We start from the raw sequence: 16,912 nt of genomic DNA on the forward strand, positions 1-16,912 counted from the left end.
TAATTTAGGGGAAAAAAACCTGATATCTGTCTGATCTTGCTCTTTTACTTTATTTTTCTTCCTCAAGGATAAGATTTCTCTCTCATCACATTCAATTTGAATCAATGTATACCATGGAAACAATGTAAAGACTGGCAAATTGCCTTCTGTGAGACGTGGGGAGTTGGGGGGGGAAGGAAGGAAGATTAGGGGGAAAATTGTAAAATTCAAAATAAATAAAATCTTAAAAAAATAATTTCACAGTATCCAAATCAAAAGGAGTTAAATCTCCAAGGACATAATCTTTATCACTCTCTTGACTTCATTTCTTATGTAATAATTTCCCAAAATTTTTCAAAACAAGAAAATTTAGAACCACAATAATAGTTTTCACAATATCTGAAATTTAAAGCCTGAAATAAAACTTGAAACTAGTCAGATTCCATTAAATCAGTTAATGTGCTTCCAAATTATTTTACATATGGGGGCGGCTAGGTGGCGCAGTGGATAGAGTACCGGCCCTGGAGTCAGGAGTACCTGGGTTCAAATCCGACCTCAGATACTTAATAATTACCTAACAGTGTGGCCTTGGGCAAGCCACTTAAACCCCATCTGCCTTGCAAAAAAACTAGAAAAAAAATTATTTTACATAGGAAATCACTCATTTTGTACCAATCACATTTAAGACCCAATGTAGAGTTATCCAGGATGGAATAATTGTATCCAATCAAAGAAAATAACAATAATTAACAAGGATATAGCACCCATCACATGTCAAGTATTGTGTTAAATAATTCACAATCATTATACCAATTCTGATCCTCACAACCACCTTGAGAAATAAATGGTGTTATTAATTTTCTCTCTAAAAATTAGGAAACTAAGATAGAGCAAAGATCATATAGCTAACAAATTTCCTAAGATTGGATTTTTGTTTCAAATGTTTCACATCCATGATCTTTCAGTACTTTTCCCTAATACCAATTTGCATTATAATTTAATTTCAGGAAAAACCTTTACCATATCAAATCTGAATTTCCAATCACAAAATCAAAATGTCAAATTTCCCAAGGGTCACATACTCTCAGTACTTCACATTATAGGGCCCATTATTTTTAGTGTACTGCCAAAGACTTAGATTGGCAATCTTGTACCATCATATTCTTTTTATTAAATATCTTTTGATGACTTAGTTCTAATTTACCCAAACAATTAAGATTCACAGAAGTACATAATTTTTTTTCCAAATTAAATATCACTTTCATTCAAGTTGTTGCCTTAAATAAACTTCTCTTTTTATGGGCAAAAAGCAAGACAGTTCTTAAAAATTCAAATTGTAATCTTGCTTTGAAATTTAGCCCAAATTGACTTTTTCTTTAACCTGAAATTATTTTATGACAAGTAGCTTTGAGGGGTATAACTATTGGTTCAGATTTTTCCTTGGCCTACTCTCTTCTCTCATATACATCTATGGTGATGCTTCTAAATTTGCCTGTATCCTCATCTCCCCTAGTGAAGAAATCATTGATCTAACAATTAATTATCTTTTTTTTTTACTTTGAAACTTCACTGATACCACTTAAAACTAACTTTATCTAATCATTAAAACTGCTTTCCTCTCTTAGATGTAAAACATTAAAATCTGTCTATAAAATTCAGTTATGTTCTTAAATTTCATTAAACAAATTCCCAAAGTTAATCCAAGACTCACTAGGATATTTCGCCATTTATAAAATCAACCAAATCACAATTTGGAAATTCAGAGTAAAGAATATATTTAAGTCACAAACTCAGTTTCTAATTAGTTTTTCAATGTCTTAATATTATCTGATCTGAGGGAAAAGATTCTCTTTCCTCTTACCTGCCTTTCTTTCTGTGCTCCAAAGGGAGAATTTTCTTAACACTTAGAGAACTCAAAAAAAGGTTAGTTCACAAGATACAGAGATTTGCCAGCAAAGTTTTCCTTCTAAACTTTTGAGTGTACAATTTTTTAAAAGTAATCTCAAAAAGATGAACAATTATCATACTAAAACATACAAGGACAAAAACACTAATAATGAAGTTCCTTATAAATATTATTATGTGAATAAATGAAGTCTCCTTTTTAAGTCAAATTCTGGGAAAGTATATGGCCAATTTTTCTTTAATATTTAGTGTCCCCCAATTAATGATTTAGAAGATCCCGTTTAAAAGCTTTCCCAACTGCTTATAAAAAGGCTCCTTCCCTACTGGAATGGACCAGGAGCCCTGCTGGAAGAAGGAAATAACCTTCAGAGGTTCAGAAATCCTCACGGCAAGGTCTAATTAAAGTAAAGGTGTCCCTGGGTGATGACTAGAGAGAGACTTCTATTATATATTGACTTAAACTGGGAGCCCCTCTTAAAGAAAAAAGTACAAGATCAGACAAAGAAATATAACTACAGATTCCCAAACAATGTAGGGGATTACTTTAGTTTTAAAATACTAGGTCTGTAGGGTGGCTAGGTGGGGCAGTGGATAAAGCACCAGCCCTGGAGTCAAGAGTACCTGAGTTCAAATGCGGTCTCAAAAACTTAATAATTACCTAGCTGTGTGGCCTTGGGCAAGTCACTTAACTCCTTTTGCCTTGCAAAAAAAAAAAAATACTAGGTCTGGTGCTGGTGAAATCCAATCCCAGTGCAGCTCTCAGCAGAGAAAGAACCTTCAGTAGAAAATCTTATCTGATTGGCTAATATAGCCAGAAAGGATAATGATCATTGTTGGAAGGGATGTGGGAAATCTGGGACACTATTACCCTGTTGGTGGAGCTGTGAACTCATCCAGCCCTTCTGGAGAGAAATTTGGAACTATGCCCAAAGGGCAACAAAAATGTGCATACCCTTTGACCCAGCAATACCACTACTGGGTCTATACCCTGAGGAGATGATGAAAAAGGGTAAAAACATCACTTGTACAAAAATATTTATAGCAGCCCTGTTTGAGGTGGCAAAGAATTGGAAATCAAGTAAATGTCCTTCAATTGGGGAATGGCTTAGCAAACTGTGGTATATGTATGTCATGGAACACTATTGTTCTATTAGAAACCAGGAGGGATGGGAATTCAGGGAAGCCTGGAGGGATTTGCATGAACTGATGCTGAGTGAGATGAGCAGAACCAGAAAAACTGTACATCCTAACAGCAGCATGGGGGTGATGATCAACCTTGAAGGACTTACTCATTCCATCAGTGCAACAATTGGGAACAATTCTGGGCTGTCTGCAAAGGAGAGTACCATCTGTATCCAGATAAGGGGCTGTGGAGTTTGAACAAAGTGCAAGGACTATTCCCTTTAATTTAGAAAAAAACAGATATCTTATTGTCTGATCTTGTTACCTCTTAGACTTCTTGTCTCTTCTCTAAGGATATGATTTCTCTCTCATCACACCCAATTTGGATCAAGGTACAACATGGAAACAAAGTAAAGACTGACAGATTGCTTTCCAGGGGTGGGGCGTGGGGGAAGGGAAGTGAGGTTGGGGGGGAAATTGTAAAACTCAAATAATATCTTTAATAAAAATTAATTTTAAAAAATCTTATCTGAGTACTTTGGGGATGGGAGTTGAGGGGGGGTGGCAGGTGGGGCAGAACTGAGTTTCACCTCTGATTGGAAGGGTTGAATGCAAGGTGGGGAACATGTGATGATTGACTGCAAGAGTTTGCCATCATGAATGGCAAAATCATTATAATTAGTTGCAGAGCTGAAGCACAGAGGAAAATATGATTGGAACCTGGGAATGAGGGGGTTAACAACAAACCCCTCCTTTTCTCCTGTGTCAGAGAAATGTTCATTGTTTAGGCTACTTGAAAGGTTAGGTGGAGTTAGTGGATCAGACTTCTTTGGAATACAATTCAGACATCTTTCAAGTATAATTTGGTACTTCAAAGATATTGTAACAGATTCCCTCATGACCACTCACATCCTCCAAGGAAAGATTTCTAAGAGACAAGAATAGAAAAGTGATTAGTAAAAGAACTGGATTTCTAAACTTAATTATTGGTCTACTGAATTTCTGCACTACATTCAGAGAAGAACTGGGACTTAGGCAGTTTTATATATAATATATATATATATATATACATATATGTATACATATATATACAAATTCATATATAAAGGCTGTCAGTGAGATCAATAAAAATGATATAGAATCAATTTAGTTGTCTCAAAATAGAAAGCAAGAAAAAAACCTATTGAATTGATTAAACTCAGAACTAGGTTTTTTTTGGAATTTAATAAAATATACATATGAAGAGTTTATTTTTTTTAAATCAACTGTTAGCCTGTCCTAAAAAGCAAAAGTAAAACCAAAATGGATATCTGTTATCATCACTAAAATTTAATATAATGGTAAAAATTCTTGTTATAGCAGTCAGACAAGAAAAAGAAATTGAGGAAACAAACATAGCCAAAGAGGAAAGAAAACTATCACTTTATGAAGATGATTCATCTACAGAACTCAAAAGTCAACTAAAAATTTAATAAGTTCAGCAAAGTTGCTGGACATAAAATAAGTCCACATAAATCATCAAAATTTCTGTATTTTACCCAGTGATCCAATATGTTTTATTATCAGTCTTCTGGAATCATAGTTGGTAATTACATTAACCAGAGAAAGAGCAACAGCTAGAAGATATAGAAAGAGAAATTCCATTCAAAAAAAACTACATAATATGTAAAATACTTGGAAGTCTATGTACTCAAGGTATACATGGGAAATATATGAACCCAATTACAAAATTTTCCCCTTTAAAAATTTAGAAGTAAATAAATGGAGAAATAGTCATTGCTCATAAGTAGCCTGTGCCAGTATTGAAAAAAAACTTCCTAAATTGTTTTACTTATTTAGTGTAATATCAAATAAACTATGAGTTTTTTATTAATTTTATTTTTCCAAATATATGTTGAGAAAATTTTTTAATATTCATCCATATACATATGTATATTTTTACTTACATAATTTCTGTCTGCTCTCTCTTACCAGCTCTCTCTTACCACCCCCCTCCCCTTAGCCTTGAACAGTCAGGTGAATATTGTACATACACATTTATATTAAATATGTTTACAGATTAGTCATTTTCAGTATGAGAAATTAGGATTAAGAGAAAGGAGTACATAAGAGAAATTTTTTTAAAAAGTGACTGTAGTGTCCATCAGATTCTGAAGTTTTTTTTTTGTTTTTTGTTTTTTGTTTTTTGTTTTTCTTCCTCTGGATGGGGATAGCATTGTCCATAGCCAATTTAATAGGGTTGTCCTAGCTCTCTGAACTGCTGAGAGGAGCTGCTTCCATCAAGATTGATCACTCACAATGTTGTTAATGTGTACATGGTTCTCTTGGTTCTGCTTCCTTTGCTCTGTATCAGATTTTGTAACTCATTCCATGCTTCTCTAGCTTGACCATTTATGATTTCTTATAGAACAATAATATTCCATATTATTCATGTACCATAACTGTTCATACCCTAATTGATGGACATCCCTTCAGCTTCCAATACTTTGTCACTATAAAAAGAGCTGCTATGAAGATTTTGGAATATGTGAGACTTTTTTCCATTTTTAATGATTTCTGCTGGATATGAGCCTAGAATTGGAATTGCTGGTCAAAAATATGATCAGTTTTATTGGTCATTTGGCATAGTTCCATATTGCTCTCTAGAATGGTTGGATCAATTCACAACTCCACCAGCAATGCATTAATGTCCCAATCCTCTCACAATCTCTCCAACATTGATCATTTTTCTATTTTATCACCTTAGCCAATCTGATAGGTGTGAGGTAATACTTCATAGTTGCTTTAATTTGTATTTCTCTCACCAATAATGATTTGGAGCATTTTTTTCATATGGTTATATATAGCTTTAATTTTTTCACTTGAAAACTGTCTATTCATATTCATCAGGACTTGTAACCTTCTAAGTTTGATGCATTCTTCATATATATTTTAAAAATGAGACCTTTATCAAAATTCCTTTGTGAAGATTGTTTCACAATTTTCTGCTTTCCTTCTAATTTTGGCAGCATTGGTTTTTTAGTGCAAAAAACTTTTAAATTTAATATAGCCAAAATAATTCATTTTGCAGTTTATAATGTACTCTATTTCTTGCTGGGTCATAAATTTGTCCCCTTTTCATAGATCTTATGATAGAGTATTTATTGGTCTATTAATTTATCTATGGTGTTGTCCTTTATGTCTAAATCCTGTACTGATTTTGACCTTATTTTGGTATAGGATGTGAGATGTGGGTCTATGCCTGTACCATACTATTTACCAGTTTTCCCTACAATTTTGGTCAGTTAGTGAGTTATTGGGCAGCTAGGTGGCGCAGTGGATAGAGCACCGGCCCTGGAGTCAGGAGTACCTGAGTTCAAATCTGACCTCAGACACTTAATAATTACCTAGTTGTGTGACCTTGGGCAAGTCACTAAACCCCATTTGCCTTGCAAAAAAAACCCTAAAAAACTCCCCCAGATAGTGAGTTATTATCCCAGAAGTTTGAGTTTGACAAACAGTAGATTACTATAGTCATTTGCTACTTTTAAAATTATTATTAATTAGTAATTATTAAGTATCTGAGGTTGGATTTGAACTCAGGTACTCCTGACTCCAGGGCCGGTGCTCTATCCACTGCACCACCTAGCCACCACATACTGTTTCTTTTGAACCTATCCTAATCCACTGATCTATTACTCTATTTCTTAATCAACAGTTGGTAGTTTTGATGACTGACACTTTATAGTATAATTTTAGATCTGCTAGAGCTAGGTCACCTTCCTTTACATTTTTTTTCCATCAGTTCCCTTGATATTCTTGACCTTTCATTGCTCCAGATGAATTTTGTTGCAATTTTTTTCCAGCTCAGTAAAATAATTTGGTAGTTTGATTGGTGTGACACTGAATAAGTAATTTAATTTAGGTAGAATAATATTTTTTATTATATTAGCTCAACATAACCATGCGCAATTGACATTTTTCCAATTGTTTAGATCTGACTTCATTTGGGTGGGAAGTAATTTGTAATTGTGTTCATACAGTTTCTGGGTTTGCCTTGGGAGGGAGATTCCCAAATATTTAATGTTGTCTACAGTTACTTTATTTATTTATTAGGTTTTTGCAAGGCAAATGGAGTTAAGTGGCTTGCCCAAGGCCACACAGCTAGGTAATTATTAAGTGTCTGAGCCCAGATTTGAACCCAGGTACTCATGACTCCAGGGCCGGTGCTCTATCCACTGCTCCACCTAGCCACCTTCACTGCGCCACCTAGTAGCCCCTACAGTTACTTTAAATGGAATATCTCTTTCTATCTCTTGTTCTTGGGCTTTGTTGTTCATATATAGAAATACTGATGATTTATGTGGGTGTATTTTATATCCTCCTACTTTGTTGAATTTGTTAATTGTTTCATGTAGTTTTTAGATGATCTTCTTGGATTCTCTAAGTATATACACCACCATATCATTTGTAAAGAGAGAAAACTTTGCTTCCTCATTGCCAATTTTGATTCCTTCAATTTCTTTTTCTTCTCTTGTTGCTAAAGTCAACATCCTTGTTTCATCCCGATCTTAATGGAAATGCTCCTAGTTTATCACCATTACATATTATATTTGTTGATGGTTTTAGATTGATACTACTTATTATTTAAAGGAAAACTCCATTTATTCCTATTGAGATAATTATGATTTCTGTTGATTTTGTTATTGATATGTTCAATTAAATCGAGTGTTTTCCTAATATTGAAAAATCCCTGCCTACTTGGTATAAATCCACCTGATCATGGTGTATTATCCTAATAATAACTTGCTGTAAACTCTTTGCTAAAATTTTATTTAAGATTTTTGCATCAAAGTTCATTAGTGAGATTGGTCTATCATTTTCTTTGTCTGTTTTAGTTCTTTCTGGTTTAGATATCAGCACCATATTGGTTCATCAAAGGAATTTGACAGAACTATTTTTTTAAAATAGTTTATGTAGAATAGGAATTGATTGTTCCTTAAATGCTTGGTAAGAAGTTTTTTTAAAGAACAAAAGTTCAAAATAATGAAAGAAATTGGTAACAAAAGGATCTAGAAGTTCCAGACCTCAAACTAAACTACAATGCAATAGTTAGTAAAATTATTTGGTAATGGTCTTAAAAAAAAGAAGTCTATTCTTAGCATAGTATTCAATAAATCCAAATTGCCACCTACTAGGGTAAGGATTTACTATTTGGCAAAAAAAATTGTTGGGAAAACTAAAAAGTAGTTTGGCACAAAATAAGTTTAGACCAACATCTCACATATATACCAAACTAAGCTCCAAGAGAATATGTGACTTACATGTAAAAGGTGATATAAAAAAAAAATTAGAGGAGCAAGAAAAAATTACCTGTCAGATGGATCCATGGTTATCATGGATATCTGTCAGATGAACAGAAAAATTCATGATTGAACAAGAAAGAACAAGAATTGCACAAAATAAAATGGAACATTTTGATTATATGTTTTTAAAAAATTTGCAAAAAGAAAACTAATACAGTTAAACTGAGAAGAAACAGCTAATTGGAAAAACATCTTTGTAGCAAATTTCTCTAATAAAAATTTCATATCAATTTAATTAGACTGCCCTTGGACACAGATAGACTGTCCATTATCAGTCATTCTTGCATTCATAGTCTTATTCGAGTTTGCCAGAGTTTATGCCTTACTGGTATAGCCTTCAAGAATCCATGTCACCTTTATGAGAAAATAAAATATAAAAATTGTATTTTAGTGTAGGTTTTATAGCCCTAATTATTTCTTTTAATTTTTTTATTGTGATCTTAAGAATGAAAAAATAAAGCATTTCCATATACCCTGCAGAAGACAAAAAGAAAATTCTCTATAAAACAATGAATCTTCATTTCTTACCACTTATTTTTTAAGTCTATACTTAATTCTGCACATTACTTTTTATAACTGCTCTCTCTCTGTGCTTCCTTCTGCTAATCTAAACATTAAAAAATGTTTGTGTCCCTCATTTTTTAAGCAACACTATTATTAATTTCTTCTCCCTCCAACTCTCCTTTCCCACAGCTAATCAAGAGAAAGAAAAGAGGGGAAAATAATATAACATATAATATAGTTTAGCAAAATTAATTCACATAATGACAATACTTAAAATACACCTGTCCCTTATGATCATATATTCTGTCAGGAGGTGAATAGCTTGCTTCACAAAGGTCTTCTGGAAACATTGCTGGTCATTGTACTGATCATTATCCTTAAATCTTTTAAAGTTGTTTTTCTTTACATTGTTGTTCTTGTGTAAATTGTCCTCCTGGTTCTCACTTTGCTCTGAGATTTTCATACAACCCAGGATTCTCTGAAATTATATATTTTTTGCACTTCTTATAGTGAAATAAAATTCATAATCCACAGCTTGTCCAGTCATTCCTCAGTTATCTAAGAGGCAGTGTAAGGCATCCACTTAGATTCTAGTTCCTTCCTTCTTTCCTCCTTCCCCCTTCAGTTTAAGATCAGGACATGACATTCTTTTCCAAGTATTATTTTTCCTCTTCAAATTCACCCCCTATACCTTTCCTGCTGAATATGAAGATATTTATATCTATCTATCTATCTATCTATCTATCTATCTAAAAAAATATATGTGTGTGTGTGTATTCAAACTTCTTTTGTTCATCTCATATAACAATGAAGTTCATTGTTTGGTGTCTACTTCCCTACCCCTTCTTTTATGTGTGCATATCCATCCTCTTGTTTATGAGAAACCATAAGTTCCACCTCTTTCTCTTTTCTACACTAATGAATTTTTCTTTTACCTTTGAATCTCTAGAAGCTGCAAAGAAACCAAGGGAGAGAGAACAGGATAGTGGAGGGCCTTGAAGGCCCTATAATACGAGGAAACTGAAAATTTTTATCATAGTATCTATGGGGAAATTTGATAGCTATCTCCAAATTGTTGACTTCTTATAAAAAATATGAATCTCCCCATTGTATCAACCTGGATGGTGCCAACATCATGGAGGGGGAAGGTTCCCATGCTTTGTGGAGGTCTTAGCATAACTGATAAGGCACAAAGGTCCCCCCATAATGTCCTCTTGGACCTTCCTCCTATATTCAGTTTTATCCTGAGTTGAGTCCCACTCCCTTGAGGGACAAACCTTCAAAACTGGGCTCCCAGGTATGCCTGTACAATCAGCAAGTTTAGAGAAATATTTTATAAATGTGTATGTGAATCTAATTCTGAGTGTTTTCTTGAGAGCAGATTCTAGAGGCTAACATTTGTTCCTTATTAGTACAAACTCTGAATATCGTGTTTAATTTAATTCTTTACTAAATGACCAAACTCATGGAGGGCATCATAGTATTTGAAGAACTATCATATTAAAGCAGAATTAGACTATATTGCTTGATCCTGGATAGGAGTAAGCTGGAATCAGATGTTAAATTTTCAGTGAAAGGATTCACTCCTTTGAAATTGGCAAATGCAGGGGCGGCTCTGTGGTGCAGTGGATAGAGCACCAGCCCTGGAGTCAGGAGTACCTGAGTTCAAATATGACCTCAGACACTTAATAATTACCTATTTGTGTGGCTTTGGGCAAGCCACTTAACCCCATTGCCTTGCAAAAACCTAAAAAAAAAAATGGCAAATGTTACCAATCAGGACTTATATGTTGATTGTCTAGACTAATGAAAATGATGCAAAAATATTAATAAAAAATTAAATTGAATGTAGGTATCTTGCATGTATCCTCCATCCCCCACCCCAAACCAAGTCAGTTATTAAAAATTTATTGGCATAACTTTGGAGAGGGTAAACTCTTAATGGGTGAAAGTTGAAGAGGTAAGCTTCAGGTTTGTGTTTTTTTTTTGTTTGTTTTTGTTTTTTAGTTTTTGTAAGGCAATGGGGTTAAGTGGCTTGCCCAAGGCCACACAGCTAGGTAATTATTAAATGTCTGAGGCCGGAGGTACCTAGCTGCCCCTAAGCTTCAGTTTTATATAAAGAAAAATTTTCTAACAATTAGACCAATCCAAAAGGGGAGTAGTTTTAAGAGAGGGCTTGACCCTTGGTTGGCACTGTTTGGCACTGTTTGTTCAGTTCTTGAAAGTCATTCAAATGTAAACAATAGCATAGAAAGACTATACTACTAGAATTCTCTAGTACCAAGGCCCTTTCAACTCCATATGGAAAGCTGTTTGGTCAACAGAGCAGGGTGTGGTGACTTCAACCACCAAGTCTAAAAGAGCTAAAAGGTATTTTCTTTTGAAGAGGGTTTGTGATCTAAATAATTTAAGAAACAGAATTTAGAGAAATTAGTAAAGTATAGAGAGAAAATGTCAAAGGACATTGTTTTCAAACTATAGTATTTAAAGAAATTGCAGTTTGTGTTTCATATTTTATTTTTTTCTCAGACATGAGTTCATTTAGGAAAATTAGAAGGATCAGAGTTCAAACTAGGTATTTTTTAAGGTGAAATATTTGTTTTCAACTCTCATTTTAGGATTTGGCATGTCAGTAAATTTTAAATAGGGGTCAATTAAATGTCAATGAATTCAATCAGAATATATTTGGTTCACAAAGAAGTCACTGAATTCAATTGGGAGTAGTGTTTCCCCCACACACACTTAGTATTTCCTTCCTACTCAATATCAGAGAGTTATGCAGATTTTTGAAATAAATGTCTATTTAAGAATGAATTGGAGATCACTGAGTTTATGTAAAGTTTGTTGTGATTAAAGGTCAATAAGTAAAGATAAGAGTTAAAACTGAGATAGTTTCTCAAAGAAGAGAAAATACATTTAAACTCTTTTCCCCTACAAAATAAATAGTATAGTGAAAGTTTGGTCTTGAGCTTCAAAAGTCAGGTAAAATTCAATAAGACCCCACTCCACCCCCAAATTTAATTAGTTTATAGGTCACTGAAGCCTGATCCTAGCAGGATAAGGAATTAAGAAAACCTGATTCAACTCCTGCCCTGGATATGTCCTAGCTATGTGATCCTGGTCAATTTGCTTAACCTCTATCTGCTTCAATTTTCTCATCTGTAAAAATGGGGAAAGAAAAATAACATCCTGCTTATTGTGAGAATCAAATTAGGTAATATTTATAAAGTACTTAGTAAACTTTAAAGTACTACATAAATGCTAGCTATTATTACTAAATCTAACCTTCTTAATTTACAGATGGGGAAACTGTTGCTCAGAGAGATTAAGTAATTTGTCCAGAATCCTTTAGGTAGTTAGAAGAATTGGTTTTCAAAAGTAGACCCAATGACTTCAAATTCAACACCCTTCCCATTGCTTTCCAAGTATAGAATCCTAGCCTATAGATCTCCTTTCCCCCTTTACAATGTTTGTAAAAGTTCACTTTGGGAATAAATTAAAAATAATTGAATCCATTCATTCAAAAACCATTTATTAAATATCTACTAATTGCAAAGGACTAAGTTATAGACTTAAGAAAATACAAAAGTAATTACTGAAAAGCCTAAAAGTCAGAGGAGAACATGAATGGTCACAGAGGGCCAATGAGTTTGTTGGCAGTTCATAAAATCACATACCTCTTTAGGTCTATTTGGCATTATTTATGTATCGCCTAAATTCCTAGTTATTCAGTAATTTCCAAATAGCAAAAACCAAATGAAGAGATTAATAAGTAAAAGAGAGGGGAATAGGCATTCAAAGTAAATTTGGAATCATTTGAAATAAATATTTAAAGTCAATATTGTCATTTCTTATTCATCAAATTATGTGAGATAAAATCCATAAATTGCTATGCAAATCTTAACATATTACATACTTTCACTGTGATTAGGTTTTATTGTTACAATAGTTATTATCATATGCCTTATCATTATCATATTCCTTAATAATAATTGAGATCTTCAAGATGTTATTAAGAATTGAGAGTCACTTGAATTCAGAGTTTAATGGAATATTTCCTTTTTTCCCCAGCTAAATTGTCTGAGAATATAGACAAAATTAAGAAATATCCTGGTATAGTCAAATAAAAGCCTAATTTTAATGCTCCTAATTAACTCTAAATAATTCCTCTGATCTCTTTTTGATCATTTTAATTTAACCTTTGTGCTGTCTAGGAATTTTCTAGCTAGTTGTGCCTATTTAGCCTCAAATGAAAACAATTAACCCACAATAACCCACAATAACCCACAAAAATTCACATCTTCTTGCCCAATCTTCTCCAGACTTCATTCATTTTCTGATTTCACCTCAGACTTTCCTGGATCTCTAGGGAAAATATATACCAGTTTGACCTTTACTAAATTCTCTGATCTCAAGTGACCTCAACTTTCAGTGAACTTACTGATACATCAATGGTTCTATTTGATCTTTATGCTATCTAGAAACTTAATAGCTATTTAGGGGAAAATTAGAAAGGTGTCTGAATTTTTATAATCCCAGTTAACATCAAATGACCTCTCTCTGATGCCTTTTATGCACTCTTTGATGCCTAGAAATTTTCTAGATGGTCAGGGAAAAAATAGAAATGTGCTAATTTGATCTCAAAGGAAGAATCTATTTTGCCTAACATGCAGATTTCTTGGTTATGCTATTTGTATTACTACATATGGAGGTATTTAAATAAAATAAAATGAGCGACATGGGCACAAATTGAGTTATAATAGGTTTAATTGCAATTCATGTGAAAAATAACTGGGCATTAAGTTGATGACAACCTTAACACAGCAAAATCTTTAAGAGAATAATTTACACAAGTATTGAGAATATGCTTTATGAAAATAAGGAGAAGCCCATGCTTCAGAAATGATATGCTACAGCAGACAACATCATTATAGTCAGACAACTGACTTAAAGGTTCAGTGATTAGAGGAATCCCTTGTGCTTTTTTCCTTTTTGACTGTGAAAAGACATTTCATTCAATAAAGAAAGCCACTTTCTACCTGCCAAGTTCTCCTCCAATTAATTCTTTTCTGAATATAAAAACATCCCTGGATTGAAGCAACAGTAGAAATAACTTAATGATCCTCCTGTGAGTCAGAGATCCTGCAGTATTTGCTTTCGACACATCTATTTGGGTTTTTTTTTTTCGGTTGGAAAGCTATTTATAACTTTTGACCATTTATTCACTGAAAACTGAGAAATATCACTGACTTTTTTATTGCTTTTTGGGTTTTTACCTTTTTAAATATTATTTTATTTTTTCAATTAAATGCAAAGATAGTTTTCAGCATTCATCTTTTTGTAAGCTATTGAGTTCCACATTTGTCTGCCTCTCTCCCCATAATAGTGAATAATCTGATATATTATACATATATAATCATGTTTAACACATCTTTCATATTGTGAAAGAAGAATCAGAACTCAAGGGGAAAAAACAAAACAAGTTTTAAAAAGTGAAATTTGTATGCTTTGGTCTGCATTCAGACTCTATAGTTTTCCCTTTGGATCTGGATGGCATTTTCCATAAAAAGTCTTAGAATTGAGGCAGCTAGGTGGAGCAGTGGATAGAGCACTGGCCCTGAAGTCAGGAGGACCAGAGTTTAAATCCAGCCTCAGATACTTAATAATTGCCTAGCTGTGTGACCTTGGGCAAGCCACTTAACCTCATTGCCTTAAATAAAAAAAAAAATTTAAAATCTTAGAATTGTCCTTGGTTATTGAATGGCTGAAAGGACCTAAGTGCATTATAGTTGATCATAATGTATACAATGTTCTCCTGGCTCTGTTCACTTCACTCAGCATCAGTTCATTCAAGACTTTCCAGACTTTTTCGAAGTCTGGCCTCTCATGATTTCTAACAGAACATTAGTACTCTATCACATTCATATACCATAACTCATCCAGTAATTTCCCAATTGATGGGCATCCCCTCATTTTCCATTTTTTTCCACTACAAAAAGAGCTTCTATAAATATTTTTGTACATACAGATCCTTTCCCCCTTTTTATGATCTCTTTGGGATTCAGACCTACTAATGGTATTATTGAATCAAATGCAGTTTTTATTGCCCTTTGGGCATAGTTTCAAATTGCTCTCCACAATGGGTGAATCAGTTCACAACTCTATCAAGAATTCACTACCACTGTGATTTCCTAATACCTTCTTATAAATATTTAAGAAGTAACATTTTATCTGTCATATTTACTGGACACTCAGGCTGATAGTTTTCTTTTTAATTAGGTTGTTTCTGCTATACAGAAATTTTAAAAATTCTATGTAACAAAAGTGCATCTATTTTTCCCTTAACATTTTCCATTTGTGAATTGAAAAAACAAACCTCATCACAAATGAGACACTCTTTAACCATTATTTCATAACTTTTTCATATATAGTTTTTACTATTTGTTTCTTATCCAGCTACAATTCAATATTATTTAGCTATAATATCAAATGAGTATCTAAATTTTTCCCAAGTACATTTATTAAATAATGAATCTTTCTCTCAGTTTTTGTTTTCTATAGGTTGATTAAATACTTAACTTTTTATACATTTGTTTGGGTATCTGATCCATTGATAGATTTCTCTTTTTTTCCCATAATACCAGTTAATTTTTGACAAATCATTTCCTAATAAATTTTAAAGTATGGGTGTGCAAGACCATCTTTATTATCTTTTCTCTTCTAATTGACCCTTTATATTCTTATCTACCTATTTTTGGGTATGTTTTACTATGATTTTGTTTAGTTCTATAAAAAAGACTTTCATTATCCAAATTGATTTTGCTTTAAATAGGTACATTTAATTTGGAAGCATTTTTCCTACATTAATTTCACTCATCCATGAATATTATATTTCCTTCTAGTTATTGAGGTCCTTTTTTACTTTGGTCATTATTTTATGGTAGCTTTCATACACATTTGGTATATTTCTAGGCAGGCTAATTCTCCAAAATTTAATAATTTATATTATTTCAAAATAAGTTTTTTTTCATGATCTATACTATTGTAAATTGGAATACAGATGATATTTCTGGGCTAATCTTTTATCTTACAGTTTTGCTAAATTCCTTTTTGTCTTCATTATTTTTTGGTTGACACAGGTGAGTTTTCTAGTTAATAGTCATGTCAACTGTAAGCAATTATATTTTGAGCTCTTGTTTTCCAATGATAGTCTTTTTAATATTTTTCTCTCAGATAGAATTTCTAATATTGTCAAGTAAAAGTAGTGAGATTGTACATATATATGTATATATGTGTGTGTGTATATATATATATGTATATATATATATATTTGCAAGGCAATGGGGTTAAGTGGCTTGCACAAGGCCACACATCTAGGTAATTATTAAGTGTCTGAGACTGGATTTGAACCCAGGGACTCCCAACTCCAAGGTCGGTACTCTATCCACTGTGCCACCTAGCCACCCCCCCCTCCTTTTCAACTGACACCACTAGAGCATCAGTGGAATACTTTGGTTGTCTGTCATTTCTTGATTTCATCATGTGACAAGCCCATCTCCTCTTTCTATCATGCTATACCTTGATGATCATCTTTTATTCTTGTTCTTTGGAATTCCTCATTGGCTTTTTGTAGCCTGCCCACACCTACTATATAAACATTTTATTGCCTTTGCAATTTCCCAAAGGTTATTTAACCTGCTTTCCCTCTGCAACTCTGGGCCCAGTTCAGTATCTATCTATACTGTCTATTCTAGATAAATATATTTAGACAAATTCCATAGGTGGTCTATTAAAATGCATGTCTAAATTGGGCAATATCAACTTGGTCTTTCTGATGTGAATGGTCATAGTAAACTCCTTTGAGTAATTATTTTCCAGAAGTTTCATGCTCTGCAACTTTTTGAAGTCAATATGTCATTGGCAACAACACAGGAGTTTTGAGGTAGCATTTGGCCTATCAATTCAAATGCTTTTTCTTAATCAACAATCGCGACTGTATCTTTTATTCTCTCCAATTATCTCAATAGAGATGAAGATATTGTCCACTGCTGAATATT

The sequence above is a fragment of the Macrotis lagotis genome, chromosome 1, assembly GCF_037893015.1.
Source record: "Macrotis lagotis isolate mMagLag1 chromosome 1, bilby.v1.9.chrom.fasta, whole genome shotgun sequence".
Taxonomy (NCBI): Eukaryota; Metazoa; Chordata; class Mammalia; order Peramelemorphia; family Peramelidae; genus Macrotis; species Macrotis lagotis.